This window comes from Bubalus bubalis, chromosome 14 (assembly GCF_019923935.1).
Source record: "Bubalus bubalis isolate 160015118507 breed Murrah chromosome 14, NDDB_SH_1, whole genome shotgun sequence".
NCBI lineage: Eukaryota > Metazoa > Chordata > Mammalia > Artiodactyla > Bovidae > Bubalus > Bubalus bubalis.
In genome coordinates this window covers 58731528-58751298 of record NC_059170.1, presented here as the reverse complement: position 1 = coordinate 58751298, position 19771 = coordinate 58731528, and the positions used below count along the sequence as shown (strand labels likewise).

Below are 19771 nucleotides of genomic sequence, written 5' to 3'. Positions count from 1 at the left end.
TTATTCCCAGATGTTGGTTTCTTGCTCTCGCTCTCTTTTTTTTCTTTAACTCTTAGAACAGACCTGAAATTGGGACTGTGTCTATTTTTGTATTTTCAAGTTGCAGAATGCCCAAAATACAACCCATGGAATCATATAGAACTAGGTTTATGAGCCTTATACTTTTTTTTTTTCTTTTTAAATTGGAGGATAATTGCTTTACAATGTTGTGTTGTACACTTTTATTTAAGTGTGTCTGTATATTTTTCTCACAGCAGCATTTTACAAGACTAGAAAAATATCCTGTTTGAGATATCAGGGTTTCTGGGCATGAAGGAAGTAGGAGTTGTAAATTCTAAGACAGATAAAGGCTTCTAGGGTGGGGGGAATGGTTGATAAAACTAGTTTTTAAAGCGTGCTTTCAGAAGGAAACCTCACTTTGGTGGTACGAGGTTTTCTGTTTGCATCAGTTACTAGCAAGCCTGAGTAAACAGTCTTGCCAGCGATATGGGTGTGATAACAATCGAAGGTAGCAGTGTGTCTGCGAAGTTGAATTAAAGGGGTTAGCTTGGGGGCGTCAGGCTGCCATGTGAATAGTTAGGTACACCAAGCTGAAAAGGCAATGAAAATCATTTATTTTTCTCTTTCATGCACTGCATAAGGTGAAAACACAGCGTTAAGAGTAAAGATACCTGTGAAATGGGGATTTGGGCTTTTGAAAGCAAAACTATTTAGGAGCACGTGGACAGGATTTAGCATATTTGAGAAAGCCTCCTGAAATTTGGCCATCCAATTATGTGAATTAACTCCAGCATTGATATTCATATTAAATTGTTGGGTGACCACCCCAGTTACTGCAGAAGAGCAATTCGAGTGACGGAGAACTCTGTCCCTAACATCAGAACACCTGGGTGTTAAATCCGTCTCCTACCTGTGTCACTTTAGGAAAGTAAATTCATGTCCTTAAGCCTCAGTTTTCTCCTCCCTGAGATGGGAGTGATAATCATGGTGTGGTGAGGACAAAATACGTGCAGCACAGTTCTCAGAATGCACGCTCCACGAATTAGCAGTTATTTTCATTTACTACTTCTGTGGTCCTGAACTGTTGGTAACAGGGTTTCATCTTTCACGTCATCTTATCACTGTAACAGCCCAGTGAGATTAGTCCACTCTTTTAATTCCCACTTTACAGATGAAGAAACCGTGGCTCAGAGAGATACTGAGATATATAACATAAGCTGTCCTTCTACATTTTCTGCTATTTTTTCCCCTCCTTTTAGAGATCTCTAAAAAAACAAAACAAAACATTAATGGGTTCCCGAAATGACTCCCTGAGGCAACTATTACTTCTGTTATAAAGTAATTAAAATACAAAATGTTAAGGGTGTCAAAGGAGCTGGGATATTCGTGCTTTTACATTAATTATATTTGTGGCACTTTTTCTAGACAGGCTAGAGAGAAGTGATATTATTTTACTTTTTCCTGGCAGCTATTGATAGAGCTTCTCCCTTCAAAGACTTACAGGGTTGACTCTTACCTGCTTGCGATGTTTCTGGGCCCTGCAAGAAGAGTCGGGTTTTGCTGTTACCTGAGCAAGAAACTAAGTCACCAGGAGGTTGTGGGAAAAGCCACAGGGAGCCAGGGTCGGACACACTGTCTTTTCTCTTTTGTATTCTAGACCTTGGCACCTCCCTCCCAGACCAAAACAGTCCATAATTATATTCTACATCCGTTGTGTGTCAGAGACAAATATGTTTTTCATTGTGTTATTTTTAACAGCAGGGTTTTCAGCCAGAGAAAACACTCTCTTAGTTCCAGAGTTTTCCTAATGATTGCTCTGATGTTTCCAAGTTGTCCACCTCAGGCTGTTCAGAATTGTTAGGGTTCCCCACTCCCAGAAGAAAGTTCTTAGCAGGAGTGGTGGTAGGGTCATCGAGAGGAATCCTAAAAGCATTCTGATCTCTGAGCTACCGAGGGTGAACTTACTCTGTCCTAGATAATTCACTAAAAGTGATTATCTGAACGGCAGCAGACTGTATGGTGCCCAGCTCTGGTTTGGGACCCAGGGCAAAGCTCTGATTATCTCAAGGGCAGAGTCTGCAGGCAAAGATGGATTTCATTCAAAGTTTCGATTCCAAATATGAACCACTGTGCTGTAGGTTTAAAGTAGAAACCAGTCATGAAATCAAACAGCCACAGGGTGCCGAAATTCCACATAGGTTCTGAGTCACTAATGAATATTCTAATTTTCTTTTATTTGACCCACGACCCTGTTTTAGAAGTCCATTAAGCTTTTTGTTGCACTTTATTGTTGTATTGCTCAGAGATTATCTGCTGACTCATAAGTAGTGATTGCATCTAGAAACATGTTTTGCACCCATCAGGGTTTAGTAAAGATTTATTGAATCACAGGGACTGAACACAGGGACTCAAGGCCCAGGTTGCCTGGATGCAAATCTTGCCTCCATCACTTACTAGTAGTAGCGAGATTTCCTGTTGAAGAACATAGCTGCTGCTGCTAAGTCACTTCAGTCGTGTCCGACTCTGTGCGACCCCATAGACGGCAGCCCACCAGGCTCCCCCGTCCCTGGGATTCTCCAGGCAAGAACACTGGAGTGGGTTGCCATTTCCTCCAATGCATGAAAGTGAAAAGTGAAAGTGAGGTCGCTCAGTCGTGTCCGACTCTTCGAGACCCCATGGACTGCAGCCTATAGGCTCCTCCGTCCATGGGATTTTCCAGGCAAGAGTACTGGAGTGGGGGTGCCATTGCCTTCTCCGATGCATATTGCAAATAAGATGTAATGTCTGAATTTTAAAAGCCTCTCAGGACAAGGAGTTGTGATCTTTCATTGCAGTTGACCCTTGAACAGTGCAGGTATAAAATCCATGTATAACTTTCGATTCTCCTAAAATTTATTTACTACTGAGTCGGACACGACTGAGCGACTTCACTTTGACTTTTCACTTTCATGCATTGGAGAAGGAAATGCAACCCACTCCAGTGTTCTTGCCTGGAGAATCCCAGGGACGGGGGAGCCTGGTGGGCTGCCATCTCTGGGGTCGCACAGAGTCGGACACGACTGAAGCGACTTAGCAGCAGCAGCGGCCTACTAATAGTAGGGCTACTACTACTGCTAGTTCCAGGTGACTGGAAGCCTTACAGGTGACAAATAGTCGATTAGCACGTTTTGTATGTTATGTTTATTTATAAGTGTATCTTACAATCAAATAAACTGGAGGAAAAAATCATAAGGAAGAGAAAGTACATTTACAGTGAATGCGTGCTCAGTCAGTTCAGTCGTGTCCAACTCTTTGCAGCCCTATGGTCTGTAGACCGCCAAGCTTCTCTGTCCATGGGATTCTCCTGGCAAGAATACTGGAGTAGGTTGCCATTTCCTTCTCCAGGGGATCTTCCCGTCCCAGGGATCGAACCTATGTCTCCTGTGTCTAATGCATCGGAGGTAGATTCTTTACCCAATGAGCCACAGGGAAGCCCCACATTTACAGTACATATACAGTATTTATTGAAAAAATTCTGCATATAAGTGGACCGACCCAGTTCAAACTCATGTTGTTCAGAGGTCAACTGGGTTGTAGTTTTCTCTTTTAAAAAAGATTTTGAGAGTTGTTTCTTCGGAAAGAAAGGCACTGCAATCGAGCAGTTCAGGATGTGGAACTAGGACTTTCTTTGAGGGAGACGTGTGTGAAGCTCTTCTAAATAAGAAGGAAGATGTTTTCCATAAGCTGCTTAGGCTCAGACCTGGGTCCTTGCTATTCATCGACTTCAGTTTGTCGGAAACACTCCTGTTTTGAACCTGATGGGAAGTTGTTTCCAAAAATCTGTTTATTTAAAAAAAAAAAAGTCATCCTGGAAAATGGCGGCACCCGAGGAGATGTTGCTTTTCTCTTCAATGTGAGGCTGAGAAGGGACCAGCAGGTGGACTGGGCAGGGCCTTCCTGCCTCCCAGTTTTCTTTCCTTAACTTTTTTTAAGCTGGAGAAACATAATTTGGTGAAAGCAAACATTCCTCAGGAACTCGAGTTCAGGATTTTTTTTTTTTTTTTAATGTTTATTTATTTGTGGCTGCTTTAGGTCTTAATTTAGGTACAAGGGCTTCTCTCAAATTAGGGTTACTCTCTAGTTGGGGCTCCCGGGCTCAGCAGTTGCAGCACAGCATGTGGGCTTCCCAGGTGGCAGTAGTGGTTAAGAACCCACTTACCAGTGCGGGAGATGTAAGAAATGCAGTCAGGAAGACTGCCTGGAGGAGGGCATGGCAACCCACTCTAATATTCTTGCCTGGGAAATCCCATGGACAGAGGAGCCTGCGAGCCATGGTCCTTGCAGCTGCAAAGAGTTGGACACAACTTAGTAACTCAACAGCATACCCCAGTGCAAAATAAAAAGTTAAAAAAAAAAATGGAATTCTGGAGGACCTTAGGGAGGGACCAGAGAAGAACAAAAGGTGGAGACTGGGGTGAGCTTTATCCCAGTGACAGGATGTTCTCCTGGTTTTGCGTCCTTTTATAGGCAGCAGGAACAGTTCTGAACTGCTCCTTTGTGAACAAGAGTAAATGTAAGCTATTATGTGTTTTGAGAAATCTTTTTCTAGAGATCTTACAGAAAGGAGCATGACTTTATGTGATGACATGAGTACAGTCTGTCCAAGGTTAAGGGTAGGTGGTAGCTTCTGTGGCCTCTTAGAGCCCTAGAATTCTAGCTTGAGGCTTCCCCTCACACATGCTTCTCTTCACTTCCACCCCTGCCCAGTTGCTCAAGATTAAGTAACAGAGGCGAACTTCCCTGGTGATGCAGTTGTTAAGATTCTGAGCTGCCAAAGCATGGTCCAGTTATAGAGGACCATTTTCAATTTCTTCTTTTGTGGAGAGAGTGTGTGCGTATGTTTACAATGGTGAGAAGAATTACCCCCAAAATGGTTGGGGAACTAAGATCCCATGTGGCTCATGGCACAGCCAATAAATAAATATATAAACAAAGAAGTTTGTGTTAAAAACTATTAATCAATGAATTAAAAAACAAAAGAAAATTAATATAATAGATTAAGCAACAGAAGTGATAATGGAGTTCCCACCAGCATTTTTACCGGTGTTCACAAATGCAGATGCTCATGTCAGTCTCCATAAACTCGACGGTGGCGCTGTCCTCCAAGCCGTGGTCCCTCCCTGCCTGTCTGCCCTGGTCTGCACCCTGCTCAGATGCTCAGGATGGACAGCCAAGACCCCATTGAGAGGTGCTTTTATTGATCCACAGTGAGCACTGTGAACTTTCTAGAAGGGCCTTTCTTCAGCATTACTACCTACCACTCAGAAGGAAAGTAGGGTTCGGCCACATACGCTTTTTGGAATAGCTGGGGAAATGGGTTTGGAGGAACCCTTGGTAATTTCCTGCCTTTGACATTAAGAATGTTTGTAAACACCCCTGAGAATGTCACATGAGTGTCACATCACAGGCGTCATTAGTCAGGTAAATGTGCCTCCATTCTGCTGGTGCACAGGGACTTTTTTTTTCATTGTTTTTTTGAATTTTGCAGCAGGAAAGGTTACATGGGCTTCCTTCACTTTGACTGTAACTTTATTTGAGTCCATTTTCAGGTAAGTGTTAAGACTGCAGGAGATAGCAATTCTAGCCAGTTGACTTGTTGTTGTTCAGTCTCTTAGTTGCGTCCTACTCTTGGCGACTCCAGGAACTGCAGCCCACCAGGCTTCCCTGTCCTTCACTAACTCCTGGAGTTTGCTCAGACTCATGTCCATTGAGTCAGTGATGCCATCCAACCATCTTGTCCTCTGTCGTCTTTTCTCCTCCTGCCCTCAGTCTTTTCTAGCATTAGGGTCTTTTCTAGTAAGTCGGCTCTGTATCAGTACTCTTGGCCAGAATATTAGAGCTTCAGCTTCAGCATCAGTCCTTCCAATAAATATTCAGGGTTGATTTCCTTTATGATTGGTTTGATCTCCTTACTGTCCAAAGGACTTTCAGAGTCTACTCCAGCACCACAGTTTGAAAGCATCAATTCTTTGGCACTCAGGCCTCTTTATGGTCCAACCCTCAGATCTGTACGTGACTGCTGGAAAAACCATAGCTTTGACTGTATGGACCTTTGTTGGTAAAATGATGTCTTTGCTTTTTAATATGCTGTCTAGGTTTTTCATAAAGGACCATTTTAAATTTCTTCTTTGGGGAATGTATGTTTGTGTTTATAATGGTAAGAAGAGCCCAAACTGATTTAGAGCTAGTCTCTCCTCAGAGCAATTAAAGTAGTGACCCTATAATCTATTAACTTGACACTTTCTAATTGCTGTTTCGATTATTTCTCTTTTCTTTCCCTGTTATGAACAGCACTGCTGTGACCTTCTGTGCTGCTGTGCAGGTGTCAGTAAATCTGAAACACAAATTCCTAGATGTCAGATTACTAGTTTTCTACTGTTCTTTTACAGGGCTTACTCATATTGAAAAGTATTGCCCAATTTTCTCTCAAAAAGACTTATCAATTTCTTCTGTCAACATGAGTGCTTGGGAGTCAGTTACGGTACATTCAGATAATACAGTTCTCTGCAGTCATGCCAGTAAAGGAAATAGACTGGATGTGCAGGTGTGGACATGTAACCAAGCCATGTTAAGTGAGCAATACAATTTATTACATTAAGTAAGCAATATTATGCACAGAGCAATGTACAGAGTGGGATCCTATTTATTTTTAAAAGGCCTGATCCAAAACCGTGTTTATTTTTTGTGTACTTATCATTCCATTAAACATTTCTAGAATGATACCTGTATCAGAAAGAAGGACACATGGGCTGGTGAGGATGGAAGCTTTTATTTTTAACTTCTAGACTTCTCCACTGTTTGTATTTTTACTGAGGACATAGTACTCCCCTGGAGCCTAGCCCATGTTCTTCCAGAAGCAGCCAGCCATTTCAGGTGGGCTGGGAAGTGACTTTCGCCATCTCGTGTGCCAGCCCAGGAGAAGATTTGCACTTTGATGGCATTGTCCCTTGAAGATGAGGGGCTAAGTCTTATTCCCAGCAGACACTTCCCTAAACCATTTTATTCTGGTCATAGTCCCACTTCCCTAAATAAACGCTCTTTGGGGTTCTGAACTTCAGGTGTGTTTGGATTCGACATGTTTAAGCTGCCCGAACTTGTCAAACAACAGCACTAAGCTCACCTTCCCTTGATCACGTCATCATCTGACCCATTATATAAAACATTCACTTCACGTTCACATGGAAATACTTTACAACCAACCTTCATCCCTTTCCAGTTAGATCCCCAAAAGGGGATCCTTTTGGGATAAAAGGTGCTTAGGCTTTGTTAAGTCTGTAACTATACCACTATGATTCCGTTTCCTCAGTGAGGGTGGAAAAAAAAAATCCATGTTTTAATATCCGGAATATCTAGATTTGAAAAGATTTTTGTTTTACAAGTTGAGAACAGAAGGCATCCTGTCAGAGGTTGCCTTTGAAAAGAAAAGAAATAACATTTCTTTATGCTCCCAAATCACTGAAGAAAGCTTGAGTCATTATTTTAAACTCCAGCTCCTTTTTAATTCAGATGCCTGGAGTTCATTAAAACCGCAAGTGATGTATTCGTTCCTTTCACACAAATCAGTAGAGATCTCCACTGTAGTTATCAAGAGACTTTTCTACCTTTCTCCTTCTCAAAAGCTTCTTTTGAAACTTTACCTTCTTTCTGGATATATTCTTTTTTGGCTTCTTAAAATATCACAGTTCTGCTGCAAAGTACAAATATTTGCAAAAGGGAACCAGTATAAAGTAAGTGCCTCTTCACTTGGTAGTTTGTGAAGAACTGTGTGCCTGGCACTAGTTGGTTAACCTAAGAAATAATGAGGAACTACTGCTTACAGAGAAAAGGGTGGGATAGTGGCTGTGATGTGCAAAACAAGGAAAGCTGTAATTTAAGCAATTCCATTAAAGAGAATATAATTACTGTAGCCTCAGGGTGGTGGCAGGTCACTTTTAAGCCTAATTGAACTTTTTCTGTATCATTGGAGAAATGGAATGAACTTTGGTATCGTGGGGTAAATACAAAATTTTCTTCTTCCAAGTTTTAAATACCACTGTCTTTTTAAGACATGTACATCCAAATCTAAAATGCCTTTATGCATGCCAACATAATACAATAAAAATTTTCCCTGTATGTATTCAAACCACTGCAAGTAAGTACATTGTAATGCCCACAATTATTAGATAGCATCTAATGGTTAGATAGCATCACCGACTCAATGGACATGAATTTGTGCAAACTCCGGGAGATAGTGGAGAACAGAGGAGCCTGGTGTGCTACAGTCCATGGGGTTGCAAAGAGTCAGACACAGCTTAGCAACAGAATATCAACAACGCTTACAATTACTAATCTATGCTGAAACTTTCACACAAGTTATCTCACAATCTTCTCAAAAACCCTACCAACCTACATATAAACGTCCATGTAAATAAGGAAACCAAGGCTCAGAAGAATCTAGACAGTTGATTCTCTTTAATTTAATTTTTATTTTATATTGGAATATGTGGTGGTTTAGTCAGTAAGTTGTGTCTGACTCTGCTACCCGATGGACTGTAGCCCACCAGGCTCCTCTGTCCACGGGATTTTCCAGGCAAGAATACTGGAGCAGGTTGCCATTTCCTCCTCCAGGGGTCTGCCCCACCCAGGGAGCCAGCCTGGGTCTCCTGCATCGCAGGCCGGTTCTTGTGTTAGTTTCATGTGTATAGCAAAGTGAATCATTTGTACATATTCCATTTTTTTCAGATTCTTTTCCCATATAGGTTATTACAGAGTATCGAGTAGAGTTCCCTGTGCTATACACTAGGTCCTTGTTGGTTATCTATTTTATGTTTTTAGATTTTTTTGATGTGGACCATTTACAAAATCTTTACTGAGTTTGTTACAGTATGGCGTCGGTTTTTTGTTTTGCTTTTTTGACCCTGCGGTATGTAGGATCTTAATTCCCCAACCAGAGATTAAACCCGCACCCCCTTTATTGGAAGGCAAAGTCCTAACCACTGGACCACCAGGGAAGTCCTGGTTATCCATTTTATATATAGTAGTGTGTATATGTTAATCCCAAACTCCTAGTTAATTCTTTAGGCAACTGAACTGGGATTTGAACCCAGCAGTACTGACGCAAACCTACAGCATTTTCCTGGGATCAGAAGGTGTTCTCTATGAAAAGTACTGTTCATTTCACGAGGGTGAATTTCCAAACAGGGAATCATAATCACACAGGGCATGATTTACCTCTTGCCTCTGTAGGCTCACCTCCTCTTTTGCATGTCCTACCTTCTTTGCCATTTCAACATTACTTTTAAAGGGTTGGCCAGGGCGAACTTGCGGGCTTTGGAGTAAGTAATCCAAGTTTGGCTACTTGTTAGCAGTTTTTCTGAAGACAAACCTGGAGCTGGTGCGTCAGGAATGCACTTAGAAAGCAGCCTTCCTCCTGGCCTTAGAGGAAGAAAGCCTCCTACATCCATCAAATCCCTTCCTTTGAAACCTGTGCTCTATGCACACACCTTTAGAACTCACCCCGGTGGAAGAATAGTGCCTAGTGGTTCTCAGACACCAACATTCACAAAACGATGTGGCTCCCAACCCTTTGCATAATATCCTGCAAACATGCTCTGTCCTGTTGCCAATATTTTTACAAGTGATTGCAAAAGTTCTCACTGGACCAGAAGGGACAAACTGGGCAACTTTCACAGGTAAATTCCTGGTACGGGGCAGAATAAGTATGGGTCCCAGGCATCAGGCCTGGGGCCATGTTCTCCAGACAGGCCTGGGCAAGGACTGCTACAGATTGTGACAAGCCACCAAAACTTGGTACAATTAGGAGTTTTTACTTCTGAATCAAATTTCTTAAATTAAGACAGTGAAAAAAGTCAGATGATCGGTAAACACTGAGCTCAGATTCCTTTATGATATTTTCTGCTAGCACTGTGTTGCCGCTGCCCCTATTAAGATGGGGGTGCAAATCCCTGGAGTCATCACAGCTCCCTATTTTCCGTCCCCCACCTGTCTCCCTAACCTGCCTGGCTCCCACGGTGGATGGCCCCCGCTGTTTTCATTCTGTGTATGCTTGTTCCTGTGAGGCACTGTTGGGAGGTGGGAGGAATCTGGCCTTTGTTGTTGGACAGACTTAGGTTTGGGAACTGGTTCTGCCAGTTGCTATTTGTGTGGTCTTGGGCAAGTCCCTTAATCTGAGGAAGTTTCTATTTCTGCATCCATAAAAAAAGGGCTAAGACCTCTAGCCCAGCCAGGTGGTACACAGATCAGAGACAGAGTGTGAGAAGTACTTACCCCAGTCCCTGGCGGGTAGCCGATGTTCGATTCCCAGAAGCAGTAGAAACTGTGAGCTGGAAACATCTCCCAAAGCACTTTGTTTAAATATTTGCTTATTTATTTGGCTGCACCCGGTCAAAAATGTAGCACACAGGATCTTTATTTGTGGCATATGGGATCTAGTTCTCTGACCAGGTAGCGAACCCCGGGCCCCCTGCACTGGGAGGTTGGAGTCTTAGCCACTGGACCACCAGGGAAGTCCACTGACAAAGCATTTTATGAGAAGGGACCAATGTCTACCCATCAAAGTCTTAAGTACTCATTGGTTGTTCAAGGTGGGAGGCTGCCTAGAGCCACTGCACAGAACATCCTGATTTTTTGGAGGACTTGAAGCTGGGCATTGGCCGGTCCGACGTTACTGTTTCTTCCAAGCAAAACTGGTACAGAGCCAGTGACTTTCTGCGACTCTCAAAAAGGCCCTGGAGTGTGGTTTTAAGGACTGTGTGAAAGTGCCTCTTGAATTACTAAGTGTGAGAATACTTTGGCCTCCTGAATTGAAGAGCCGACTCATTGGAAAAGACCCTGATGCTGGGAAAGATTGAGGGCAGGAGGAGAAGAGGGGAGACAGAGGATGAGATGGTTGGATAGCATTACAGACTCAATGGGACTCAATGGACATGAGTTTGAGCAAACTCCGGGAGATAGTAGAGGATGGGGAAGCCCGTCACACTGTCGTCCATGGAGTTGTAGAGAGTTGGACACGACTTAGCAACTGAACAGCAGCAACAAAGTAAGATTTGCCTTCTCCAGGGAATCTTAGTTTTGATTAGTACGCAGATGACACAGTGACTCAGGATCTTCGGATTTAGAAAGAATGAACTGCTGTCTTGTCATTCACCCATTCATCGGTGTGGGCTGAGTCTCTAGGTTGGACCAGTCCTGGGATTATAGCAGTCCTGACAAGGCCACTGCCTTCAGGCAGCTTGGACTCTTAAAGAGGGGGTGGGAGGGAGAGGCAGAGGAGAAAACATAACAGGGATAATAAATTCAGATTGAGAAAAAAATGCGAAAGAAATAAAGAGGGCTGTGTGTGTGTGTGAGTGGATCCCGTTGTGCAGGCAGCGGGGCAAGGCCTTGAAGAGGTGCAGTAAGCGGAGGGTCCTGATGACAGGAAGGGCTCTGTTGGTTTGAAGAATCAGCTGACTTGGGAGAGGTGGCTGGGGTCCTTGTCAGCCCAAAGGAGTTTGGGCTTTATTCTCTCTGTCTTTTTAAAATATTTGTTTATTTCATTTATTTGGCTGCGTCGGGTCTTGGTTGCGGTGCACAGGCTCTCAAGTTGCACACAGGCTTAGTTGTCACGCAGCGTGTGGGATCGCAGTTCACCAAGCAGGGATTGAACACCTTGCCCCCTGCATTGGAAGGCAGACTCTTAACCACTGGACCACCAGGGGAGTCTCTGGACTTTAACCCTTGTGTAGCACAAAGGGTTGTAATCAGAAGAGTGTAGAGTAGTGTTAGCTTTTGTTCAGGTGTTATTTTATGCAGAAGTCCCCTGGGGGTGGGGGAGGGTTGTAACCAAGCCAGTCTCTGCTCCCTCCATCTCTGGGATGTCTCCAAAGAGGCGATTTGGGTCCCCACAGCCCCTCATAACCCACAGTTTGGCCCCGGTGCAGGCAGTTACAGAGTCTTGAGGGTCTGTGATTTGTCCCTTAGGACCCCTCGCCTGGTGTCCAGAAACATGATCCAGTATTCTTGTCATTCTTGACCCAGAGGTCAAAGGCGGGTACTTCTTTTTTTGTCTGCATTTTTCATAATTCTCAACACTTCCACTGGCCTCATGTACTGTGTGCACACTTAGATCATTAAATCATTTCCCCTCGACCACAAAATAATTGTAAGTCGATGCAGCAACTGTCTGAAACAGGATACATGCGTCATGCGTCCCTGAGTTTGGGTTTTTCCAATGACCTTGTGATACATCAAACCTTAGCCTTCCCCTCATCTGCTCTCAACTAAAAAAAATCACTTACTTATATTTCAGTCCAACTCAGTTTTTTTGTTTTGTGATAGTTGATTTGAGGTAAAATATTGTCAACAGTGAGCTTCCTAGGTGGCTCAGTGGTAAAGAATCCCCCTGCCAGGGCAGGAGATATGGTTCGATGCCTGGATCAGGAAGATCCCCTGAAGAAGGAAATGGCAACCCACTCCAGTATTCTTGCCTGGGAAATCCCATGGGCAGAGGAGCCTGGTGAGCAACTGTTCATGGGGTTGCAAAAGAGTTGGACCTGACTTTGAGACTAAACAGTTGGCAACAGTGGAAACCACCAGCTCCCCTGTGGAATCCACAAGATGGCACCCAGAGAAGGTTGGCAGAACTGTGCGGTGTAGAGCGTGTGAGTCCCTCTGGCACCATTAACACTGGGCATTGTTCACCTTGGGTGTGTTTGTAAAAATTATGGAAGTACTGAAAAAAAGAGTAGATAGCATTCAATGCCTCATCTTACAGGTAAAGAAACAGTCTTAGGGAGGTGATGTGAGTTGAGTTGACCTCACCCTTTGGGGTATTCAGACTTCGCACTCCGAGTGACCCCTTGCACCTGTGTGCTTTGCACCTGTGACCAGCCTGTGTGCTTTGGAGACCACGTTCTGAGAACCAACAGCTGGCGTGGAGGGTGGCACAGGTCCTGCCGTCTGGAAATCTGAGACATGTTCTTTGGGTAGATTTCAACTTTTGGGTGTCGGAGCCTCCCCACCTGTTGATTCTACTCCAGAAGTTCCACCTGGTGTGTTTTGAGGCAGATGTGGCCAACCTTGACTGCACTGCCTTGGACGATGAGGCAGTTTGACCAACTGCTGAGGTGGATGGAGGCCGTTGGCAATTTGAGATTTGGTTCATGGGGATGGAGACAGGATAAATACGTTGTGATGTGAGCTAAGACCTGAAACGGCCCGTGAACGTGCACTGCCCGGCTGCGCTGATGGACTGCCCGCTCCATCCGACTCAAATTCTCTTAGATCTTTTAAAAAATTAATTAATTAATTGTTGGCTGTGCCGGGTCTTCGTTGCTGTGAGCAGGCTTTCTCTAGTTGCAGAGAGCGGGGGCTACTCTTCGTTTCGGTGAGCGGGCTTCTCCTTGCAGTGTCTTCTCTGGTTGCAGAGCACAGGCTCTGGGGCGCGTGGGCTTCAGTAGTTGTGGTGCATGGGCTTAGTTGCCCCGAGGCACGTGGGATCTTCGCAGACCAGGGATCTAACCTGTGTCCCCTGCATTGGCAGGCAGATTCTTAGTATCTGGGCCACCAGGGAAGTCCTTGAATTTTCTTTAATGAGTGGTGGGCAGGCCGAGCCCATTTGGCCAGGTGAAATATACATAAGAGAGGTACCGTCTGCCCTCCTTTTTGGCGTCCACATTCAGATTTACCTAAACCCCTCCCAGGTGGCATATGCATAGCTATGAAAAACCGGTATTTTCTACCCATGAATCACACCCCAAATCCTGGGCCTCCCTCTGTCAGGGGTGCGGCAGGCCAGCTTCCGGGAAGGGTGGGCACGGCTGAAGGCCGCGGAGTGCAGAGGGGGCAGGTCCCGCCTGCTGCCAGGGGATCTGCTTTGTCTGCTTTCGGATCTGGACATGGAGCCATCTGCGTGCCCTTCTGTCAAAAGGCCAGACACGGACGGAGGCTTCCTGAGTTTCTGCTGCCGGGGGCCCTGCCGTGCAGCAGACAAGAACAAGGTACAGAAGTGGCCTGATTCTGGGGGTCGCCCCCCCTCCCTGGGGGTCTCTCCTTTGCTGTGTCATGCCTTCCTGACTTCCTGGGCATCTCACCTGAGGCCTGAGTTCTTCCTGGCCACTTGGTGCTGGGGGAGAGCCAGAGAGGGCCATGGGTCACTGTGATTTCTTTTAAGTTAAATTATGTTTCGGGGCCGAGGATAACTGCCCACAGCAGTTCAACCTTGTTTAATGGTAATTAGATTGCTTTTCTTTACTCTGAAAAATCCCTTCATTTTCTGTACAAAAGGCAGGAAGCATTTTTCTGTGATTATACAGAATGTCCCCAGGTAAGATGTAATCCATCTTCACCACGCTGAACCCTGAAATAATGAGTCTGGATTTGGAAATGCCACAAAGAGTAGAAAACCAAGTGCTTTTGGTTAAGAATTTTCTCAGCTGCTTTTTCTTCCTTCCTCCTCCTGCTTTGGTTCCAAATTGTTGAGTTTGGTTAAGAGACTCAAACCTGAGCAACTGCTTCTGAACTGGTCTGGATTGCCTTTTCAAAGCGTGAGGTCTGGCGTGTGCCATCTTGTTCCCTCCTCACTTAATCCGTACACACAGGCAGTGCTGAGCTCCTGTGGGAGCCCACAGAGTGTGGACAGTGGAGACCTTACCTCTCCTTGCTGCCCCGGAAGTTGACCAGCTCTCTTCCCACGAGGAAGACGCCTTGGGGCCACAGAGGCAGCAAAGAGACTTTGGCTGCAGCTGACGTTTAAAAAAAGGAAAAGAAAAATTTCAAGAATGAAAAGCCCTAAAACAGGAATTTGTTGGATGAGTCTGTCATTTCATGTGCCTGGCTTTCCACTGCCAGAATCAAGGTGTTCTGAAAAGGAGCTTTAGGAAATGAGTCATGGTTACCAAATTCGACATAGGGCTAGGATGAAGGGAAGAGCTGAGTTTTCGTGAAGGAACTGTGACCACCTGTGGTTTTAGAAACTTAAGAGTTTTAAGTTGTATTAGAAACGTTTGGCAACATGAGGGTTTGGGTGTGTGTGTGTGTGTCTGTTTGTGAGTGTGTGTGAATGAGTTGTTTCTGCTACCTTGTCAGTCATGGAGGTTGGTTCCCTGGCCCAGAGTGCCTTGTTAAGTTGTCTTTGGGCTGAGCTAATTAATACCCAGGTTTGTGCTGCCTGATGCTAAGAGCTGACTCATTGGAAAAGACCCCAATACTGGGAAAGATTGAAGGCAGGAGAAGGGGACAACACAGGATGAGATGGCTGGATGGCATCACCAACTCGAGGGACATGAGTTTGAGCACGCTCCGGGACTTGGTGATGGACAGGGAAGCCTGGCGTGCTGCAGTCCATGGGGTCACAAAGAGTCGGACATGACTGAGCAACTGAATACCGAGCTGGCAGCAGCAGAACTGGAGGTCCATGGGGAATAATAGCAGGATAAAACACAGAAAGGTCATGGGCAGGAGAAAGAAGATGTTAGTCTTTAACATGAAGAGAGAAAGGCCCAGGGACCAAGGACCATAAAATTTGGACTAGACAGAGCAAAAGAGCTTGAGTACCTATAAATGTATTCAACCAAGATGGTCAGATGGAGACGGCAATGGCGCCCCACTCCAGTACTCTTGCCTGGAAAATCCCATGGACAGAGGAGCCCGGTAGGCTGCAGTCCATGGGGTTGCTGAGTCGGACACAACTGAGCGACTTCACTTTCACTTTTCACTTTGATGCAATAGAGAAGGAAATGGCAACCCACTCCAGTGTCTTGCTTGGAGAATCCCAGGGACGAGGGAGCCTGGTGGGCTGCCGTCTATGGGGTTGCACAGAGTCGGACACGACTGAAGCGACTTAGCAGCAGCAGCAGCAGAAAAATGGTCAGAAACAACTTTTTTCAAAGAAGATATGAGTGGAGTGAGGTCAGGGAATTCACAGTCATCGTACAGGTGGCCTGATAAGGAAAGGTAATGAGTTGTGCCCCCTTTCAGAATGGAGCATTCAAGAGCTTCTCATTTTAGAGAGGACCATTTGGTTTCTACCTGGTTTTCTTTCTCTTCCTTTTTTTTTTGGGCAGAGTGGGGAGGTGTGCTGCATGGCTTGTGGTGTTAGTTCCTGGGCCACGGTTCAGGTCACTGGACTACCAAGGAATTCTCCTACCTGGCTTTTTAATGGCTTTTTAAAACTTGAGTCTATGAGGGAATGCAAAGGAAGCCATCATTAGAATTGACCAGCCAGAAGTGCCAGCCATGTTCTTGATGGAGGATGGGGTGGGCCTTGGAACCACATCCCCAGTTCCCCAAGACTGACTCGAACCTGCATCCAGCTGGACCCCTGATTCCCTCATGCAGCTCTAAGACCCTGTTCTCACCTAGTTAAGTCTTCTTCTTGATCTGAGAGTCAAAACTAACTCAGAGCAAATTCCAACTCAGAGAGTCAGAGAACACAGCAGCTGAAAGTTATATCCAGCCATCCCCAGGTGACAGAGGTCACTGAAGTCAGAAAGCTTAGGGGACTTACTCAGGGTCACAGCTCAGCCTTCCTGAGTCTAGTGAGAATTTAACCCTTTTTTTAACTTTAAAAAATTTATTTATTTTTGGCTGTGCTGGGTTTTTGTTGCTGTGTAGGGGCTTTCTCTAGTTGCAGTGAGCAGGCTTCTCATTGAGGTGACTTCTCTTGCCGCAGAGCCTGGGTTCTCGGGTGCATGGGCTTCAGTAGTTGTGATGCACAGGCTTAGTGGCCCCAGAGCATGTGGAATCTTTTCAGACCAGGGATCCAACATGTGTCCCCTGCATTGGCAGGTGAATTCTCAACAGCTGCACCGCCAGGGAAGTCCTGACCCTTCTTGAGGAAGGGCAGAAGGCAATGGATAAGGCAGGGCGTCTTAGGAGTCCCAGGTGGCTTCGGCACACATCCCTATGGCTCCCCTGGGCCCTAGTGTCCTGCCTTCTGATGCCCCTTGACCTGATTCAGGCCCTGCCTCCTGACTCCTCCTCTGGCTCTTCCTTCAGTGGACCGCTCAGGGTACCCTAAGAAGCTGGATGGTGGTTCTGCCCACGAAGCATTCTGCCCCATGCTCATGCGTCTCTGTGAAAAACTCTAAGCGTACCGTCTGTGACAAGTGTATGCCACACAGGAAAGGAAAATGATTGTAGGCAGAAAGGGAAACTATTATATACGTAGCTTTTTATTGTATTATCCAGAGCCCAAATGAGTGAGTGCGTGAACACTTGCACACACACAGTAGCAAGGAGTGTTTGAAATCCTGACTGGCTTTGAAAATCTGAGGTTGGGACTTCCCCGGTGGTCCAGGGGTTGAGATTTCGAATGCACAGGATGTGGGTTCGAACTCTGGTAGGAGAACTAAAATCCTACATGCCTCTCAGCTGAGAAACCAAAACATAAAGCAAACAATATTATAACAAATTCAGTGAACACTTAAAAAACTAGCCACACCAAAAAAAAAAAAAATCTTAAAAGAGCATCTGAGGCTACTTGCAAGGACCTTTCAGTTCTTCAGCAGGTTTTTCCTCCAATTGTCCCTCTGCTTGTGCCACTCAATGTGTAAAAGTACATAGTTATACCACCCCCTAGGTTTCCACTAATTGTTTCATCTATAGGCTGTGTTTAATACATTACACCCTGAAAGCTGTCTGCCTGCTATCTTAACTCCAAAAATCTGAACATAGGGCTGGTATAAACTTAGGTTCAGTGTTGAATGGTGAAATGTAAGTAAAATAAAAATAGTGTACTCATGTTAAACTGAATAAAGGGGATATGTTTGTGAAAGATCCAAGCTGAGAATGGGGACCTGTGACTCGGACTGCAGTCTGTTATTAAAGAGGAGCATTATGGGGACTAAACACAGAGCCAGCCCAGGTGCAAGGAGCACTCAGAAAATCTCTGTCATCTGGGGGCTTAGGGTTTAATGAGCCTGTAGACACCAATCAGCGTTGCCTCATCACAAGGGTGATCGCTTTCTCCCGCAGGCAATTTTCCCTCAAAGCCCTGGGCTCCGGGGCAGCTCTTGGAAGATGAAGCCCTGTCTGATTCTAGCAGACACATGTGGGCATAAGTTAAGCTACTTCTGCCCTGTTCAGTTGCGATGGAATTCCAGCTCAAGTCATCGGGACGGTGTTTGCAGGGAACTCTGCTGCTTCTTTTTTTTAAGCAGGTCTATCTTTCTGAGTGTCAGTGTTTGTGAGCGTTTCTCTTTTCATTTTTTTCTGGCTGCACCACAAGGCATGTGGGGTCTTAGTTCCCCATCCAAGGAGTGAACCTAGGCCCCCTGCGGTGGGAGTGTGGAGTCCTAACCACTGGACTACCAAGGAAGTCCCAGCCTTTCTTTCAGTAGGAAAGTGAGAGCACAGATTTTTCACAGATTAAATGGGGCAGTTTCTCCTAGTCTTTCCAGGTCACTTGGAATTACCCTAATGGGAACTTTGTCAAAATACTTGGCATTAAAAATGAGCCCTATTTTGGGGGAGTCCCTTTTGGAAAGTCCTGAATTCTGGAGCTGCACTCTAGCCCGGGCACCCCTGAAGGTGTCAGACTCACAGGGGAGCCTGGGGGTGGGCTCCCTTGCTGGGGTCCCACCTCCGACTGCCCTGCAGAAGGGGTCTGTCCCAGGCATGAGGGAAAATGCTCTGTCTTGGGCTTCCAACGCCCCTCACCCTTTCTCCTCTAGAGAAAGCAGGGTGTGAGAGGAAACCCGAACAGACTTCTACTTTAATCCCTGCCCCCAGGCCCCGCCCCCAGCACATCCACACGCCCACACACCACACACACACCCCCATCCCAAGGTTGAGATTGTTCCCCCTGTGACACTGGATTCTGACGGGCCAGACCATTCATCTGTGTTTGGCTCAGTTGTTCTAACAAGCTTAGGTGTCGAAATCCAGCATTTTCCCATGGCTTTACAATTCAGTCCTACAGATCTGTCCCCCTGCAGGAAACTGGGGTGGTGGGGGGCGGGGCTTCCTTGGCTTTGTTTTTCTCACCCTGTAAAGAAATCAGAAAGGTTAAGGCTTCATTAGGAAACCTTGAGTGGGAAGGAAAGATCATGAGAATCAAACTACTCACATTGTAGAGTCATAAACCCGGATTTCTGTGTGTGCAGTGCCGGCTGGAGAGACGAAGACGGGGTCAGACCTCTTGGATGGATCAGCAAGGAGATGCAACAAAAGAGCAGTTATGCTTCCGGCAGCATGTTTTCATGTATATTCCTTAGAAGGGCTCTCGCCAAATGGATAGTGAAGCCTCTCACGAGGCAGATACCAGGGAAAACAAAGTATTTGCTGTATTCATTTGTGCCACAGTCAACATTTGAATTGTGAAAACACTTGTGTATGTGTGAGTGTGTGTGTGTGTGTGTGTGTGTGTGTGTATGTGTATGGGCCGTGCAGCAGGTGAGATCAAAGTTCCCCAACCAAGGATCAAATCTGTGTCCCCTGCAGTGAAAGCATGGAGTCTTAACCACTGGACCGCAAGGGAAGTCCCAAAAGGCACAAGCATTTTTAAAAAGACAATGTTGAGATGTAAAACTCTCAGCTTTATCCAACTACCACCTCTTGCCTAGACTTGACAGGAGTAATTAAATCCTGGAACGTGACACAGTCTCGCCTCACCTCTTCTATCTGTGGACAGAAGTGGCTCTTCTTTACCTTAGTCTGCCCAGAGGAAACGGAGAAGGCAATGGCACCCCACTCCAGTACTCTTGCCTGGAACATCCCATGGACGGAGGAGCCTGGTAGGCTGCAGTCCATG

The 19771-nt window shown here is 45.5% G+C and overlaps 1 protein-coding gene across 21 annotated transcripts in view; it reads left to right on the top strand.

Moving 5' to 3' along the window:
* KIAA1217 (KIAA1217 ortholog) overlaps nucleotides 1–19771 on the top strand; it is an 829478-nt gene that overhangs the window by 517223 nt on the left and 292484 nt on the right. The window lies entirely within an intron of this gene.